The 20,472-nt window shown below is 35.6% G+C and overlaps 1 protein-coding gene and 1 long non-coding RNA gene across 5 annotated transcripts in view; one reads left to right on the forward strand and one right to left on the reverse strand.

Annotated features, from left to right (window-relative positions):
- Positions 1-20,472, reverse strand: part of LOC105247912 (bifunctional heparan sulfate N-deacetylase/N-sulfotransferase) — a 209,188-nt gene that overhangs the window by 143,448 nt on the left and 45,268 nt on the right. The gene's annotated exons all lie outside the window — the stretch shown is intronic.
- The window catches only part of LOC112638458, a 118,882-nt gene that overhangs the window by 45,015 nt on the left and 53,395 nt on the right, over positions 1-20,472 (forward strand). For 2 of the 4 annotated variants that reach the window (XR_003123008.1, XR_003123007.1), the window contains exon 3: positions 10,279-10,406. This is a non-coding gene — a long non-coding RNA (uncharacterized LOC112638458). Of the gene's footprint in view, positions 1-10,278; positions 10,407-11,227; positions 11,705-18,368; positions 18,700-20,472 lie in introns of those variants that run through there. The other 2 variants (XR_003123009.1, XR_003123010.1) reach the window with 2 other exon arrangements.

The raw sequence follows: 20,472 nt of genomic DNA on the forward strand, positions 1-20,472 counted from the left end.
CTTAGCAAAGCAACTTGCTGAATTATATCCGCCATGATATTTTACACGTGATTTCGCCAATTATTCATGCACAAAATAAAATATAGATTGGACTCTTTCAAAGTCTTTTACTAGGATGATATATACATAGTACCGTTATTTGCAACGTAAAAGCGAAAGAAGAAAACGAGTGTACGTGCAATGAAAGAGCATACAAGAAGCGTACGCGTATGTGTATACAGTATATGTGCATGGGACTATTATCTACGAAGTTATTTGCTATTTTTCGATGCATTTTAACGCGATTCCGGTTGAACGCTTCATGTTACAACACATATAATACACATTACACACACAATACAATATCATTATATACAATAGCTGTTATTTTATTGTACTTTTCCAATGTACGCATTAATGAGCAATCTTTTCTACAAATCACTTTACATCGATTTGCAAATGACAGGTAATTTAATAATTATTGTAGAAAATTGTGAGAATAATAATAAATCACTGTCGAAGCGAATTTAACGAGAATATAATTGACTAAACTAGAAGGTGATTTACAGTAGAATTGGTCTGAATAAAGATGTTCGAATTATTTATTTTCCCAGTTAATTAGCTTTTCGTCATTTAACGAGATAGACGCGAATTAGGCGGATACGCCCTTATTGATAATAGCACGATGCACAATAAGTAAGTCTCCGTCGTAATAGTACAAAGAGACGTTTGAATGTGGTAGAAAATGGAAAAGGGGCGGAGGAAGAGAAAGAGAGAGAGAGAGAGAGAGAAGAGGTAGTATTAAATCGCGGAATTATTAAATTAATTTCGGCGCCTCGATGAATAACGGTCTGCCGATTCATACCTAAGCGAGGTGGTGCCCTATTGTCTCCATTTAATTAATCACTGCGAAATCGTCTACGCAAATAACTTATCACTTTCTGAAAAAATTCCAGAAATACTACTAAGAAATTCGCATGATTCGGGTCATGAATATTCGATTTAATAAATTGCGAATGCAAAAAATAATTTACTTCTTCATATATCTTTTTCCAGTTACTTTCCTCTCAGTGCTTTATTAATAACAAGTGTGCTCACATGCTACTTATTACGACTTTTAATTAATTTGTTAATTTTATTAATCGTTATACATAATATTCACAAAGACTGCAACACTCTCTTAATGCAATCGTCGATAATCAGTAAAAGCAATTTCCTGTTAGTGTCTGGAAACTTGCCATAAACTAAGCGACATCAAACCTGAGATCGATCTGTAATCCCGCGTTAACGACGTTCTAATTCGATCAAGGAACGCTACAGTGAGTTTACTAAGTTGATTGAGGCGTTTCAAGGAAGGTAGTCACAGGAAAAGTAATAAAGGAACAAAATGTGAAATAACTTGATAGAATCAACATTCATTCGTCGTTAATAAATCACGATAATGTATAATTGCTCGCGAATATCTGGAAAAATATTATTTAAACATGAATAAATTTACTTTCTACAAAAACTTATTTGGTCTTAATTAAAAATAGAAATTTGTAAATATATGATTATTCACAATAAGGAATCGAAGGGAACATTGTGCTGTAAGAAAAAATATAGAGTAAATGATTAAGAAAAAAACGGATAGAGAAATTATATTATTTCATTTACGCGTTGGCGTAGTGAAATATCATAACCTACTTTTTCAACAGCCATCTATTCTTTATACATCTCACATTCGAAAGTGCTTGTCAACTGCAGCTATGTGGTCGTATATACACATAGTATACAGCTCATAGTCGTAATTCTGCAAACTCAGACAGCGCGCTTACGTTGACGTTCTCTCGTGTAAAAAAAACAAGCAAGACAAATTTATATTTCATATTACACTGTATCATACATATATCATTCTCCACTCTCTGTTTTAAATTTTAGAACGATTTTAACTACCACGTTGCAATTTATATCTCGCAATTCACACAAGAGCGCTAATGGGTATCGTGAAATTTTCACAAGCGCGGAGTTTAGGCGTATTGCACACCGTGTACGGCGCTTAATACGACCGAGCATTATCGCGCGGACAGGTCAAAATATAGCGTAGGAACGGCATAAAGACTCGCATCGCGGGGATGCATTTTCGCAATGCTTTTATCGCCAGCTCGCTGGACACTGTTTGCTTGCGCGGCGATGCGCTTAGGTATGTCTTATGACTCTCCTACGGGGCACTAACGGCCCGTAGATAGCAGATGACGCTCCGGGGATGCACTAAGATGTTAATTTAGCTATTACTTATAACCCGACTACCGCCTCCGGGTCTGCACCCGAGAGAAGTTGGATCACCCCGTTGGCCATGTCGGGTGCGGTAGTTACGAACGGACAAGCCGGAACTACCGCCAAACTCGTTGCCCGCTCGCCGGTTCCTCCCAGATAGGATCGATTTTGGTTCATCGTGCCCCGTCAGTCGACAGCCACCGGCCGTAACGCGATATCGAACGGTCGTATCGCGTATAACTACGGCCTACATAAATTGAATCAACGATTTTACGATCGACGTATGTCCGCCAGTTTTCCCCCCCTCTCTTCCCCTCCTCATCTATCTCTAATAGCCTACCTCTATTGCGTTGTGCGAGTAGTCGCTTAAGTTACGTTGCCACATTTCATGAATTACATCGTGCGATAACATGACGGGAGCATGAGCGAGCACCTAGCGATAGGTGTTGCTTGAAAATAACGTTAGATTGCGATTTAACACCTTATGATGGACTATACGAGAATTTTCCATCTTGCATGAGAGCAATTTCTCGTAGTTCATTGATGATAAACAATGACCATTAACGATCTTTAATATGAAGACAATTTTTTATACAATTGTTTTGTTGAATGTCTTGTTAAAAATAGTAAGCAAGAATCGAAGCGTACATTGATTCATTAAATAATTACGACATATTAATTGATTAAATTTATTATAGCAATAAGAATGGCAATTTCTATTATTTTTAGGTATAGATTTTTTATGTTTTAGCATTTTTCAAAAATTCGCCTTGTTTACCAAATTTTCGTTATAATTCTGAAAACGAAACCAATTTTCCATTTGTCAATTTGGAAAGAGACAAGTGTGAGAATCTTCTTGACGGAATAGACACATAGTCGATATGATACGTATATGACATTAACGAGTGTCATCGTGAACAGTTCAAAAGAATGCTGATATCTATAATATAGTTCAGTATTGAAGGTTTTTCTCCATTTTCGCATAACGATATTAACACATAAAATTCGACATTGATTCTTACAATTATTTAACAGCGACAATTTTTGGCCTGTGTGTTTATTAATTTTTACATTTACTGTAAGAAAGAACTTGATTTCTGATCTTTATATTAATAACGAGCCAAAAGCGTAGAAAGACTGATTTGTTGTTTATTTAATATAATAAAGTTAGCATTTCGCTTACCTACGTTATTAAATGCTGACTTTTGCTGAATCTTAATCTTTTGCCGCAACGTTAAAAGGATTGCTTCAAGAAGTGTGCCTGAAATTCAGCGAACGGTGCAACCGCCATATTTTATACACAGAAACGTGTATTACCTCCTCGAGAGTTTTAGGATTTCACGAAATGGATATTGCAATCACATTTTATAACGAATTACTTTTATACGATTAATCATAAGACGTGTGAGCATGCGAGAAGATGAATTAAATTATGAATGCATTAGCAAATGAGATTCCATTATCTGGATATGCAAAAGTTAACATTACGCAAGTATAGAATACCGAGTGCATTGTTGAAATTAGTTATCATAAAATTTTGATTTTATTATTTTACACGAATGAAATTTATATCTTTTTTCTTCCAATTATATTTTCCTAAAAATATAGGAAGCTCTCATGGCGCCGAGCTTTTTATCTTAGTGATTTTAATACTTATTTAATATGCATAATTAATGTACTCAACATAAACTTTATTTTTCATAAACTCATCGTTTATAATATTAATATATATATATATATATATATATATATATATATATATATACACGTTTATGAATATTAAGTCACGCTTAGATATTTACTGGATACACGCAACTGGTTTTACTGCACTTCGTTTAAGGACGCATTTTAAGAGTCAATAAAGAAAAAGATATTTCAAGAGCTCAAAGTTTCTTCACAAGAACGACCGATAATAACTTCGTTTAAGTGGTCGAAAGAAGTAGCCACGCGCCGGCAATCGTATGACGAATATAAAATTTCTTTCGTAAATCATCGCGATGAAGTGTTCGCACCGGAAGATGCTGATCGACAAAGAGATTATGAGGCATTCAACTACACGGAAACGCCTTTCCCCATTCTACCTAACCGATCGAAGTATCTGACCGATAAACCACGGTCAACCCTTACGCCCGACACCGCAGAACGATAAAGAATCCCATAATGTGCTGGTAGGTACAAGAAGATACGAAGGGAGCAAATAGAGGGAAAGTCGACGATGAGATAGACGACAATGGTGTAAAATGAGATAGATGAGAGCGGGAAAGAGAGAGAGAGAGAGAGAAAATGGTCGTCGATAGCACGATCGACGATGAGAGATCAGGTCGGGAGACGACGACCTGAGAGTAGGTGGGAAATGAGACTCATCTGCATCCGGTAACATTGTTCGCACCACTACTCGCGGGAAACTTTCCTAGTCGTGATGCGCGGGACTCCCGGATGATGGGAAGGGACCGCTGATTTCAAAGCAGGTGAGAACAGGAAATGAATCTAGAGCCGCTGTTCAGGAAGCTGCGGAAACCGTTTCCGATAATTGCTCCGGAATTGTCGAAAATCCCCGTCCCTTGCGCTACTATTACGTTTGTCAGGATGTAATTCGAATTACAACGACTGCGCGCTAATATTCCGATAGCGACAGCAGCAAAGATGTTTATTTGGATGAATCAACGCAAGCTATTTTTATCGCACGCTAAATTTACTCGAGAAATTATGCTTGCATAAATCTCCATATATTTTTTTGTTATATTTATTGTCAGTTTTCGAGGACTTACATTACGTGTGCGCATGTGGGCGACACAGACGCGAATATCGGGGAAAAGGATATAAAAAATTCAAGAAGTGAAAAAAATGGAAAGACACCGAGAGAACTACTTCATCTCGTCCTCTTTTCTCGTCCCACGTGGGCCTTTCGGATTAATCGCGGGACGTCTTGAATGTCTTTCTTACAGAACGTTCTCTTTCCTACTCGGAGACGCTTTCTTTGTCGTAGCGTTATAAATGGCATGGTTTTTAAAGCGTTCGCCGCCGAGACGCTTAACAAATGTTCGAGGATCGTCGGCTCTTTTAAAAGGCAAGGGCTTTTGCAGGGGATCTTGCCTTCTATATCCTCTCTTTGCAAACCTTCTCCGTTAATCGAAGCTGTGTCGCTCCTACCATTATTAATCAGTTTGTTATCGTCGCGAAGGTCTTGCGTCAGAAGAAGAATTCCACTGAATGATCACTGCCGAATCACGAGAGCTATAATTTTCAGAGAAATAAATGTGTGTACATGAGTGTGCTCATATAAATATTTCCTATCTAAAAATTGATAAGTTCATATTTTTTAAAGGGAATAAAGGTTTCCAATTTTTAAGTCGCAGCTAAAAAAAGAATCATAAAAAGAAGAGTAGTAGTATTCTGGTTATGTTAGTAAAAATTAATAACGATTAAATTTATCGCGCACAAGAAACGATATTTCACTATATTCTGGGTTAGACTAATATGAAATAATGTACATATTGTTTTCATTAGTAATAAATCGTACTAATAGCGTAATATAATACTACACTGCTAATGTCAACGTAAAGATTATTCTAGTGTTAAATTTAAAGTCCGCAGTAACGCATTTAGTATCGCATAATATTAATATGAGTGCAAATAATATAAATGTCGAATGTTTGCACGCTCAACGCAAATATTATTACCGCTCCCCTTCTCCCTGACTGCTCCAGTCTATAATATCTCTGCTATTAATTAGCATCTCTTGCAACGCGATTTATTCAATACATTATTACATTATTACATCAATTTAATTATTCATGTTAGAGTATACTTGAACAGCTAATGGAATTATATAAACTAGTTTTAGCAATTTTTATAATCTATATTCTGTATTTTATTCTTATCTGAATTGTTTTATTTTATACAGAATATTTTTTATAATATAATATAATATAATATCTCCTGTGTAAAATATTCTAATTTAGAATAGCTTTATATTTAAAAAATATTGAGGAATAAGAGAGAAGGAGACAGAGAGAGAGAGAGAGAGAGAGAGAGAGATTTATAGTCTGTACATTTCGTAACAAGATGGGGCGCGAAATGGTCCCGTTCATAATATTAAATACCTCTCACAATAGGTAGCTCCGGTTGCAAGCAGAATTTCGTAATTTCATGATAGAGGAGAGAAGAGCTTGCACTGGACCTTACTTGAGGTTACACAAACCTGCTTGTGCAAGGTACTAGAGAAAGGGGTGCTCTCTGCCCTTCATTCGTCTCGAATTCTATGCGGAGGTTTGCGTACAATACCATCTGTCTCGGAGCGCTTTCTCTTGGGATTATAGAAACGTCGTTTTCAAGCAAGCTCCAGACAAAATGCATCAACTTGAATTGCGCGATTTGCGGGGACGTAATAAGAATAATGTATTATATAATTTTGCAAATTTATTGAGTATATTTTTTGCAATTAAATAATATTTCCGCAAGAATTTTTATGCCTTGTATAACCAACTCTCTTCTCGGAGAATAAGAACGAATGACACATAATATATAATTTATTAATTGCTTCATCTCAAGAAATGTCTATATTTTAATTTATTCTATTGATATTGTATGGAAATATCATTTATATATCTTTACTTTCAAATAATTATATATTCTGCTTTAGTACATGAGTCATATTACAAATGTGCAATATTGTAGTATATTAGATAACGATACATCTGCTTTATTCGCTCGCAGCTTCTATAGTTGATATCACGTTGCTCAAAGGATAATACAATTTCCATATCACGTCATATATTCTCTATAGCTTCTTCTAATTACCTCTATATCAACTCATTAGATATATATTATTTACTTATCACATTAATTATTTAACAGGATTAAAATCCTATTAAAATAAGTCATATTAAAAGGCTATTAAAATATGACAGATTTCCTTAAGCGTACATTTAGTCTTTTAGATGACATTGATATGTTCATTCTATATCAGCACACTAATATCGTATGCTCATAGTCATTAGACATACTCATGTGTATATATTCGAATATTTAGTCATCTACTCCATCTCTATTGGAGATAACTGATTAAATGTATCAAATATTTATGATTATGTAACTATGCATCGGGATAGAACGTATATATTTCCAAAATCTGAAGCGCAATGTGTATAATTTCAATCATGTCGTACATTCGTGGAATAATTGCCGCAGATTTCAGTTACGCGAGTCGTAACTCGCTCATTAACTCTACCCCTTTCTTTATATTCATCTTCTCTCTTTTTTACACATACACACACATACGCTCACTTTCTACCTCTCTGAGCCATCACTTTGCATTTCTATCCGTATTCGACTTTTCTCTCTATCACTTATATCATCACTTATATTTTTTACATCACACATCCGCAGGCGTCTGTCCACTATCGTAAATATTGGATATCCATTATGAAATATTGGATATCCATTATGATATCGGATAATCGACGTACAGTCGATATAGTCCGCAGCCAATACGTGTTCGCGTTTCTGGTAGTATCCACGGATTCATGCCGAAGGGGAAAATTGCTTTGCCTGTGGTAGCATCTTCGATAATTAATATACCTTGTTAGAATTCGCATTTGATAGAAAAATAACGAGTGAGACTGACTGCAAGCGATGTTATTAGCGACAATGGAACCGCAATGTGGATTCTACGGTAGGAATGGAATTAATATCAGCGCGAATAACTGGGTATACTTGAATAGATGTGTGTCTGCTTCACCAATATTCCGAGTAAAAATTCAATGTATTATCATTCCATGTTTTTTGAAAGATAAATATTTATATTATTAATATAGAGAGAGTCGTGCTAATTTTATGCGAGTAATATTATATAATATTTTATAATATTTTATAATATTTTATAATATTATATAATATTATATAATATTTTATGCGTTGATAAGATATAAATCATGCGAAATTATTATGGTATAATTTTATTTAAAAAATATATTTATTTCTGTATTACTCTATTGATTTTTTAATCATTAAAGCATTGCAAAATCTCACTGAGAAGACTTAATTAGTGATAGTGACTGATTTTTCAATTAAATCCTACTATCCTAATCAGTGAAGTATAAGACAGAGAAGCAATGTGTGAATGATTTCATTGAAGATTATTGAAATACACTAATCTTCAATGAAATTTTGTCTTGTTTAATTAATGACATCTTCATTAATTCAGTTCAAGAAAGCACATATAACATATAAATATATATCTGACACACTAAGAATTTTTTCATATTATAATTAGAATGAAATATACACATGGCCGTTTTAAAATTAAATAATACACGGGAAATTTGCTGAAATGATAAATTTCAAGCGCAGAGAAATTGTAATTATGTTATATTTAAATACATCACCATTAAGTACGTGACATTTTCGTAACGAAAGAAGACTTGTGGTCTATGTGAATATTAATTCATAACAAATGATATCTAGCGTGTGCATCCATCTCGTTGTCTCGTTGCATTTATAGAGGATGAGTCATAACTATTTATAAATCAGTCAATTTTGCATCTCTTTCATTTTATTTGTCGTTATGCAACCTAATAATTGGCTTAGCGTAAGATTAAAAGATGCAACATTTTTTGACATACATCGCACACGCACGATTTATGTGTATTGAAGAATATGTGCATATATGTAGATGTATTGGCAGACCGAATCGAGAGATGCACAATGGATTTGAATCCGTAGAACCAAATTTATTTGAAGACAAGAGAAGGATATATCTGTGCGCATGATGGACGCTAGTAGTGAAACATTTCACTGTGCAACAATGCATTGCGGCAACAATACGCAAACAAATGATTCTGTTGTATCCGTTGTAATTACAGCGGCGTATGTTAGGCATATTCTATCTCTCCTCGTACTTGACCCCGTAGCTTCTCTTTCTTCTCCTCTTGTCCTCTCCGCTTTGATTGTTAAATCAACACATTTCCACAATCAATCGATCTAACATGATTCTCTCTCCAATTCTCTGACAATTTCTCTGCGCGTCCATTGAAATTTACGAAGAAAAATAGAAGCAGTAATTGAATATCTATCTTTTCGAGATTTTTTTTATAAAAAAAGTCACATAATTCAATCATGAATCGTAATCTATTTTATACTTAACTAGATTTTTCTAAACCAAAAATGTTGAAAAAAGTATGTTAAAGGGGATTATTTATAATCGCTGCAATTTATCAATTGAAAATATGTATCTTTTTATGGAAAAATTATTAATTTCATTGTAATGAATGTAATGTAAGTAGATTGTATACATATTACATGCGTACATATATACATGTAAAAAATAGAAACATTGTGGATGGTGGGATGTCTAGCAATTTTTTATTTTTTATTACAGAAATTTTAGACATTCATATGCCACTCTCATGAGTGTATTTATTGAATCTACTTGCGCATTCTTACTTCTAAAAAAGGTTAAACGCTCCAGAACTTCCCGTCGCAGATGTTAACATAGTAGATGCATTCCAATTTCACAGACACGTCGCTGTTTGTTTCACCACACAAGACGTACGGCACTATATTTGTTTTTTGAATAAAGGAATTCTGTTGTGATCCAGAAATTCACGAGACATGCATACGTAATTCTTTCGGTATGCGAGGCTCTCTTGTTTCTCTTCGTAGACAATATTTCAAGAGCAAAGCTGCTTCCATGAAGTTGAAGCTTTATCTTCACGGCTGCAGCTCCTATACGGTCGATGCATTATTATTGTTTGTTTGTAAACTAGGCCGCGTTATTTGTCTCTCTAATAATTACAGACACTTTTGCGTAAACTTTCGCTTAATGTAATCAATTTGAATAGATCAGAGAAGAAAATATAACTTACCGCTATTTGCATTTTATGAGAAGTTACAGCAAATGAGTTTAACTATATTTAACTGTCAATTTACATAACTTAGATATACCAATTTACATAACTTAGATATACCAATTGTATTAATAATAAAATGCGCGATTAATTATACCTCTAATTTTCAATTGCTTGTACCATTTTTGTTTTCCAGCAAATTCCAAAGATGCCAGAACTTCAACGTCCATCCGTTCGATCTTCCAATCGTAAACAGCAACTTCCGATTCGCATGCCAAACCGGAGGTATTTGGAAGACTAGTGGAGCTTAGAGGGATATAACTGGTAAGAGATGGCTTAATAACGGCGCAACATTGCCGAGGGTTGCGCACGTGCAACTACCGCTGGCATACGTGCACGTGTACACACGGCATTAGGATGGCGTTCTACCGTCGCCGTCGACGATCATGGACAGGAAGGGTGCCGTAGGGTAGCTGGAGGCGGATACGTAGACATAACTACGATGCCTGACATCGGGCAATATTGAAGCAATAATCTTGGCCCTCCTTACTTCTTGCCTCAGCCGGCATCTCGCGCGGCGCGTTAGTGTGCTTTGGTACACGAAGATATTAAACTCGCGTCCTCTGTGTGTACACGTGTGCGTATATGTATGAAAGAACACACGCGTCGACGCATGTCCTTCGTATTCTGGGGTTGTTTCCTCAAATAATTCGGAGGTGAAGAGTATCGATTTCTCGTTCAGCTCGGACATTAAAATATATTGGTAGTAAAATATTATGTTTCCAAAAAAAATAGTCATTGATACATCATCGGCCGTACAAGATATAATAGATTCACGATGTACATTTTTCCTTAGGGTATAATCTTAAAAAATACATGAACGTTTATCCTTTAGGGTGTACCTTTAAGAAATACGAAATTACGTTTACAGAAATTCCAACGAAAATATTAAGACGGCTTCGCGTTTGGAAAAATATCTGGAAAATGAAATTTTTATTGAAGATTACATTTTCTCTTTTGAACGCGTACAGTTCTGTTTTTTATACTGTAAATGATTTCTGGTGAAATATCATTTCCGTTTCTTCGCTCTGGAAAGGTCGATAATATAAAACGCGCTTATGTAAAGCTACGATACTTGATTTCAGCATTAAGCGCCCTTTGGTGTTAACAAGGACTGATACAAGACGACGCCGGTGCTGTTCCTCTATAGATACTCTTGTGTATATAAACTTTACACAGGAGAAAATAATTTACCAATCATGCTGATGTATTCAAATGAGATTCAAATTCCCTTCAATATTCAGCGCGCGCTGTTTTACTTTCAAAACGATAAGCTTCTCTCACTGTTGGTGGCTGTTATCGCTCGATATGCGTCCTACATGCTTTGCTCCACCTTCTATTATTCATTTTCCTTTGTGCCCCGGCTTTCTTGCACGTTCCAACGCGTTCTCCAAACGACGCTCTTCTCACGCCGCTTATATCGAGCCATCCTTGGCAAGTTTCTTCGTTTGAGAACTCGAAGCAATGGTACGTTTTGTCGCGGTGCTTTTCGATGCTTTATTGTCATTTATGAAATAAATCAAGCGATCCATATCATATTTTGTCCAGGTTTCATATGCGCATCGTGCAACACGCTTCATATATACTGCTTTTTCATCAGTTTAAAAAAAATTGCGTAACATAGTGTATTCCTCGTAAAAATTATACTTTTGTGATATAATTCATCGTCGATAGTTTTGGCGATTTCGATAACAAATTGATATTTCACAATTTAACACAGAACTAAAAAAAACTCTATAAGGGTACTTTTGATCAAATAAATTGTTCATGGATAGCCGATTGATTTCGCAAGAGCTCTCAAAACGTGTTATTTCGCGCGAAATGGCATGTAGATCTCACGTTTGGAAGTACCATTGGAGGGTCGTAATGATCTTCGGTTTAGATCCGACTGAAAATTCATGACATCGATATTCGCGGTTTTGCATGCGGAATCGGGTGCATTTGGTCGAAATGCAAGCCCGTGAAAAGGAGGATGGCGCGACGTTAGATAAAGAACGAGGTGAAAGCGTGGGGAAAATCGGCAACAATTTTCGCAAAATTATTTGTAAGCGACGCCTGCAAGTGAGACCAAAAATTGCACCCTTTGCGCGGAACGATCCTTTCGAAACTCTCTGGCAAATCTGTTGTTATCTTATACAACTATCCCGCATCGCAAGACGCAACTTCGATCGCCTTGAGAAAACGCGATTTCGGGAATCCGACGGATTTAGTAGCAACTTTATTCAATCTTAAATTCCCGGCACTTGGCCACCGTTTGTGTATACACCGATTTAACGTGCCAAGTGTAAGAAAATTTCCATCCCGCCAGATGCGACGATGCGCGTGAAAATACGAATGCAGCCACTTGTTCGCCTCGACGGAACGACTAATCGCTGAAAACATACACGGAGATTTTTCTGCGAACAAAGAAGTGAAATAAATTTTCGCTCGAAAAAAAGAATTCCATTTGAATTACATTTCACCAAAAAAATATAACAATATCATTTTTGTAAGTAAATAGTTTTAAAACTTTTTAAAAACTATTTTATAAATTATTTTCTAAATTTTATATATTATAGCTTGCTTCTCTCTCATGCGCACGCAAGTATATGCATTTTGAATTAGATACTATCGGTATATGATAATGTTTATGGCTAATGTCACGCGCATTGCGTTTCTGCATACAGGAAACTATAGATTCCATATTTCATCGATATATCGCGGACATATCGCGCGTTGAAATTTGTCGAAATAAATGACCCTTTTGTTCTATGGAATATCGATTCTTTTTTTGCCGCAGTGGATCCATTGATAAACGCGATATCAATTTCTATTATCATTTTGCGTGCCGTACAACTCGATTACTCGTAGGAAATTCTGACGGACTCGAATTCAGCGAGCTGCATGACCCATATGCGAGGAAAGGATTTCAGGAATGTGTGAGTGATCACCGTGTGCCAGAGAAATATATCCGAAGTGACTACTCTGATTTCCTGGATGTCGCGGAGATTACCCTATCTACGTTCGTGGACCGTCGAATTTCTCTCAGACAATTCACCAAATAAAATCCAATCCTGTTGACGCGCGTGCGCGACTATGACTGTGTAAGACATGAATAAAACACGAGAGATAGAGAGCGCATAAAATCTGAAAGACAATAGTGATGCAAGCACGCATATGACGCGAAATGAGGTTCACTTTTGCAAAGCTTTGAGAGTTTTCAATTCCAATATGATTTAATTTTAATTGCACATAGAATATGAAAATATATTAAAACTATATAAAAGAATGATAGATATATAATTGATATTAAATAATAAAAAATTAGAAAATATAGAAATAAAAAAAAAAGGGAGAAAGAAGAAAGAAATATAAAGTAAAAATTAAATGTTCGCTGAATATTACAATTAAGTTTACTCATTTTGAGTCGTTTTCGCTTGGCTCTATCCTCAGAGTTAATTCGCGTTATCGTTATGAGCGAACGTGAATTATGCATAAGGTAATTTGATTACTCGTGGGAAATTCCAATAAGCCGGCAAAGATACTGGGCGTTCGCGTGCGAGAAATATACGCGTAAAGAACAACTCCAGGAATTCGTGAGTGATCACTGCCGAGAGGTAGGAATATATATAGAATCGATCGCTGTGATTTCCCACGTGTCACTGGATTCGATTTTCTATTCGCTTTTTTATGCTACGTCAGAACGGAATTTCGAACTCCATTCGCCGGTCGATTCCACCCTTGCCTTCTCTACGTTGAAATTGTATCTCATTCGCGATCGAATGTAGACTGATGTGTGGGGGTAGAAAGAGTCTTAGAGGATGAGGAAAGAAGATCGCTATCGAGGAGGAGAATTCGATGGGTTAGACGTTCTTGGTTCGTTTTCGAGGTGGAGGGATGCGCGGAGAAAAGTCGAATCCACGACGAAAATCCTTAGAGCTTTAAGGTACCCGATGGTAATCTAGTCACATATAAGCATGAGAGCGTTAAAAGAAGGTCACAGGGAGAGGGAGAAGCAATAGCGAGCAGATTCGTGAGAAGTATGGTAACGAACGCGAGAGACAATCGAGAAAATTATTTTTTTTCATCGAATTAAACGCATTATATTCGAAATCTCATTAGAACTGCTCCGTCGTGGAATACAATTTTTATCCACTAAGAAACTTCAAAAAAGAGCGTTATTTTCGTTTCGAGAAGAATTCCTTTCGTCCTCTTCTCATCGTCTTCTCATCTATTCTATCAAAACTAAATCAGACCAGGAAACCAGATTATTTTGTTCCGCTCGTTTTCTTTTTTTCTCTTTTATTATGATTAATCGATCACGAAATATTGCTGAAGTACTCTTATTAATGCTTTGAAATGGTAGTTTATTCAACGCGAACAGCAGTTTTATTAAGAGCGGATTTCAATGATCAGATAATTGTTTGAATTGTTGTCGGTTAACTCGTTCAATTGATTCTCTGATACGTTAAATGGTTATTGCTCTCATTCGACAAAATATTTTTATCGTCTTTTAGAAAAGCTTTCCTAGCTCTTAAAAAAAAGTACGACATTAAGGCGAATCGATGGATACGCGCAACGATCGGAGATTCTCGATTTACGATGTCGCATTCGAAGACTATTCGAACGCCGCACGCGATTCAGTTCGTCGACGAAATTCCCTTGCTATCGTGCGCCGCCTTTTCATCCCTCCATCCCCTTCACCATTAGTCTGGCAACCGCTGGAACACGCTTCATGGGGTGAACGGGTTGAAAGATGGCCGACTGTCGCGTGGTACCGTGGGAGGACAGAACGTTCGCTGGTATACGAACTAGAAGTTCATGGAACTTTCGGTGCATTGTTGTGGCGGGCACGACGTCGAACTTGGCAACAGTACCGGAAAAGAGAGGTGATGCCTCAAGGGGGTGGCGGCAAGGGAGGATCCGACCGAGAAAGTCGTATAGGAGGACGGACGATGGGACACAATACGCGTGCAAACGTCGTCGTCGTCGTACACGAAGATCGCGTAAGGAAGCGAAATTGACGGAAACTTTCGTATCTTTACTCGGCTGAAAACAAAAGACGCGTTGGCGAGAACGTTACGCTTATGAAAAGCAACAAGCTGATTTATGGATGTATTTTCTTTGTATTATCATGCGATTGAAAGACCCGGCGTCATTATTTACGTCTCTCCTGCATTTTATTGCAATATCGACGTAACGCTGAGAATGACGGTCAACGGTAACGTCAATACCTTGCGTCCAAGTTGCAACGCGAGACACTAACTCGCGAAATTTCGCGGTTCATTTTCGTTAGATAAAACGTTTTAAAGGACGGCCGAGCGTTTGACGCGCGTGCACGATTGGAATCAGCGCAACAGTGTAATTATAATTTTATGCATCGACGTAAAATTAAATCAGCTTAAATCGAATGAAAATGTGATACCGACGCCATGGGAGAATAATTGTCCCGGAATTGTTGCGTTACGCTAGCGGCCGTACATATCGGACGCGCGTTATTTCTAATAATCTGTCGCGACATTAATATTCATGGCGCGAAAATTCGTATATTCCGTGTTTTCTGTAACAACGTCACTTGTAAATTACATGTAAGCATCGGAAATTTAATATCACCGGACGCTCGGCTGCCGTAGATATTAATTGCTCGACGTATCGCAATTGCAATTCATACGCCCGTTCGCGTGCGCATCATAAAAAGTATGTTTGATTTAATTTAATATAATATTTAATTTAAGCGGGTTATTTTGCATTATCGAATTTGTTGGTTATTTATGGCATTACCGTTCGTATGACATCTTGTCTCGTCTAGATAAATATATCGCAGGATAATTATATTTAATTCGTTATATTAACCACAATGTGCTGCAAAAATTGATAAAAATATTTTTATTGAATTTTTAAGCATAATATTAATTTGGAATTATTACATTGATAATTTTATCATTTTAATTTAATGAAAAATGAATTATATTACGAATCTTTATAAATTTGCGAGATTTTTGCAAACCGCGTTCTATTATTCGATATAATATAAATGTCTATAACACGTATATAGAGCACAAACGAGGCGATCACAAAATATCACGATAAAGTCTTCTTTGCAGAGAGAAGATGGAAACTCGTTATACGCGTGGATTGCGATCTTTGCGTGAGACAGGATCGGTTGAAAGAACGCGCAGCGATTAAAGGACGTGACTAAAATAGAAAGAAAGAGACGAGTTAGACTGAGACGAGCACCGAGCGAACACCGAGAATTATATCCGGTACTTTCTAGTGATGCATTCGCGAAAAAAACCGTGCAAACTATTCACGCCACAGCTATTCTTTCTTACGTCGTTGCTCGCGTTCCTCGTTTCATCTTCCACTTCTTACGTTCCGTTAATTATTTCACTGTTTACTCTATCACAGAATTTCTTTTATACGACTTAGTTACAATTTTTGTACGCGATCTCATTAATTAATTCTTGTCCGAACAAAGCCGCGACAACATAACGCAACCCTATTAATATTCCCCGATGTATAGACAATTTTAACGCGAGTTTACAAGGTTCAATTAATTACCAATAAAAATCTGGAAAAGTTCAGTTGTAGCGCAATCGTTTAATCATGCAATGGACACCGATTATTTATTCATTGACAGATGCAAACGCATTCGTCAAGCAACCAAACGCATCGATGTCGATTGATTCTATTCAATTACTTGGCAGGCGTGCTCTTTATTATCTGGCACGCGCAAATGCTATGCAACGTAGTTTCCGTTTCGCAAATACCCGGCATTGCTAGGAGTTTATTTATGTTGGCGGATTTTAATTGAATAGAGATTGACAAGAAATATATATATATATATATATATATATATATATATATATATACAGGGTCTACCAAAAGTGTGGAAACCCCTAAATATCTCGGAAAATATACGTTTTACAGAAAAGTGTTTCCAACAAAAGTTGTAAGGTTTAAGAAGATCTATATACTGATTCTATCAGTTTGACCTTGGATGGCGTCGTCAAGGTCAGGTCAAGGTCACATTGACTTTTTTAAATGACACCCCCTACATTTGATTGCATATTCTTATAGCTTAATTCAAGAGCTTTCCAAAACACTATAATAATGTTCATTTTTATTAAGTACTTTGCGAGTTATGAGGGTTGAAATAATTTCTTAATTTTACATAAACCATAAAATATCTAGTAAACCATTCATTTTTCGATTATCTTACCTTCATACTTTTATGTACAAAATAATGAGAGGAATCAATTGGTGTAAAGAAAACACATAGTTGTTTCTAAGAAAAAATATGTAATTTGCAATTAACAATTCCATATTTTTTCTTAAAAACAACTGTATGTTTTCTTTACACCAATTGATTCCTCTCATTATTTTGTACATAAAAGTATGAAGGTAAGATAATCGAAAAATGAATGGTTTACTAGATATTTTATGGTTTATATAAAATTAAGAAATTATTTCAAGCCTTATAACTCAAAAAGAACTTAATAAAAAGGTACTTAATTATAATGTTTTGGAAAGCTCTCGAGATAAGCTACAAGAATATGCAATGAAAAATAGGGGTTCCCATTTAAAAAATTCAAGTCGACCTTGACATGACCTTGACGACGCCATCCAAGGTCAAACTGATAGAATCAGTATATAGATCTTCTTAAACCCTACAACTTTTGTTGGAAACACTTTTCTGTAAAACGTATATTTTCCGAGATATTTAGGGGTTTCCACACTTTTGGTAGACCCTGTATATATATAACATAATGAGTTAAATTCGAAATATAGTAAACACTCGCAAACTCCCACAAAATTATATTTCCAGAATAATGAGAAACATAAGTATGCTTGCCCTCTGTTTCTACGTAATGTGTATTTCATAAATCCGCACGCGAGGGCGTATGGGAGTTGATATTAAACTATAATCATTTTTCGGGAAAATCTCTCTTCGTGTAGCGTATGGTTATTTGTCACTGTCAATCAAATTCTCTTCACAATTTCTCGCAGATTATCCATAAAATAACGGATGAACTGGTTGGCTGATCACATTGTCACTAGCCGTTCCGCATCAGGCATGAAACTACAAGCGCTCTTTATATTCACAATAACGAGTGCAAAATTGGTTACTAAAATGATTTTTTTTAATTCAACGTTCCATTGCCCTGTCTCGTTATCCTTCCTTCATATCCAGCTGTCAGTTCCAGATGATCTGCTTCATTAAATCTTCCATTTTTCATCCGATAGGATGAAACAAAAACGAAAAGTACAGCGCAAAACTCAACGTGGCTTCGCGTACGGGACATCCGACATCTTTAGCGTGATATCGTGATTCGTAATGAGGGTTGTCACTCAAAAGTGCATGGACGGAAGCGGATGTCGTAAGAAAAAGGGAGACAATTTTCCGCAGTGTACCGTCACTGCTTCGAAGGAGAGAAAGAGAGCGAGAAAGGAAAAGAACGCATTTTGCATTCAATGGTCTCACGTTTTATTACGTTTCCTCGAAAAAAAAAGTCGGACGATTTCTTCAGTGTACTCATACCCGCGCTAGAAAATTAACTTGAAAAGTTCCGCATGAAATCCAAACAAATGTATCTCAGGAACATTCATTTGCCTGTTGTATCGTTTTAATCGATTAAAATTTTTTTTAACTGTGTACTTTTCGAGATATATTCGGATGACAATAATTAGTTAATATTTGCAGAACGATTAAATTTTCTATACTGATCATGATGATACGCGATAATTAGTCGCCATAATATAAACCGCAATATAGATGAATATTGATATTGAAATGTAAAATTGTGCAAATTAATCTGCAACTAGATATATTGTGTTGCTGAGAATTTCTATCTTAACTTGATGATTAATGAAAATGTTTGTTTCCCTGCCAATAGATCGTCTGATAATTGTTTATTTATAAATTATTAATAAATAATTCCTTTATGCTGATTAATACTATGTTTTATATACATATATATATATATATATATATATATATATATATATTCATAATCACAATCAAAAGCTTTAAAGCATTTTCAATGTGCATATAATTCCACCATTATTGTCGGTAATATATAGTTAGTATAAAATATAATAAATGATATTAATACAATTATCAATGTAAGGGAATTAATATTGAAATTTATTCTCCGTAATTTAAATTTTTCGTAGTATTTTATATGTATATTTTAGTTACAATTTTTATTTTACGAGTTGCTGTCGCGCATTTTTTTTCAAATAAATAACAAAATTTACACGAAATCCGATTTTCTCCAATGTGCTCGCTATCATTTCTTTTAACATTCTTTTTACTGTGCATACTGCACATAAATGTAACAGGCTTGTTTATTCTATGCGGGACGAATGCATGCGATGAAAGACACATCGCTCAAGCGCGAAATGCAATGCTGCGTTCATCCGCTGCACCTTTTTTTATTTCCTCGCACGCTATGTCGCGTTTCAAGTAGCATTGTGTCGCATAGTGTTTAAATAGCGACTTTCCTAATGGCGAGCACACACATTCGACGCATATTAGCTGGACCACGCGTACTGTTTACAAAAACTGTGCTCGCTATCGAACGCGTTTTTCGCGTGACGAGTGGGAAAACTCAGCGTCAGGAAAATTGTAAGATCGCAAATGGTAATCTACCACGCGCGTTGTAACAAAAGTAAACAAAATTATTAATTCCAGCGATTATAATTAACGCGTCATGTATAGTTGTAAGATGACATATAAATGTATGCCGAGAAATTTTCAAAAATTTTTAAAACTCAAGAAAAAAATGACAAGAAATATCGAGAAAAATATCGCATGTGATTCTTTGCCAATTTTACACATATATCGACCACGTCCGTCAGTTTTTTCTGCAGTTTCTCTCTTTTATTTCGTCAAATATATATTTTATATATCCATATAATTAACAAGTTTGATCTATATTTCTTTTTATATTAATTGATTTATTAAAAAAAAAACACCTTTAAAAAAACCTTTAAATTCAAGCAGCTTGAAATTGCACGAATGATATATGTGTGATATAGTTAGAATTATTTCATAGCTTTATATATAATTTCTATATTTCTATAAATTTTTATTTATATACATATCTATTTTTTAGGCATAATCGTTCTTTCTATGCATATCATAAGAGCATTTTTATCGCTGTTAATAATTAATAGAAAAAAAGCACAAGAGATACAAGAAATTTCATACAGATCATCAATATTATGCGCAATATTTTGTGCGTTCAAATTCCCCTTTTAGGACAAGTATATATGTCTTTCAACCGAACGATTTGTCGCTCGCTGAGCGTTCAAGCAGCTTTAAATTGCAGTGGATAAAGTTCTG

The sequence above is a fragment of the Camponotus floridanus genome, unplaced genomic scaffold (assembly GCF_003227725.1).
Source record: "Camponotus floridanus strain SB8 unplaced genomic scaffold, Cflo_v7.5 scaffold30, whole genome shotgun sequence".
In the NCBI taxonomy this organism is placed as follows: Eukaryota; Metazoa; Arthropoda; class Insecta; order Hymenoptera; family Formicidae; genus Camponotus; species Camponotus floridanus.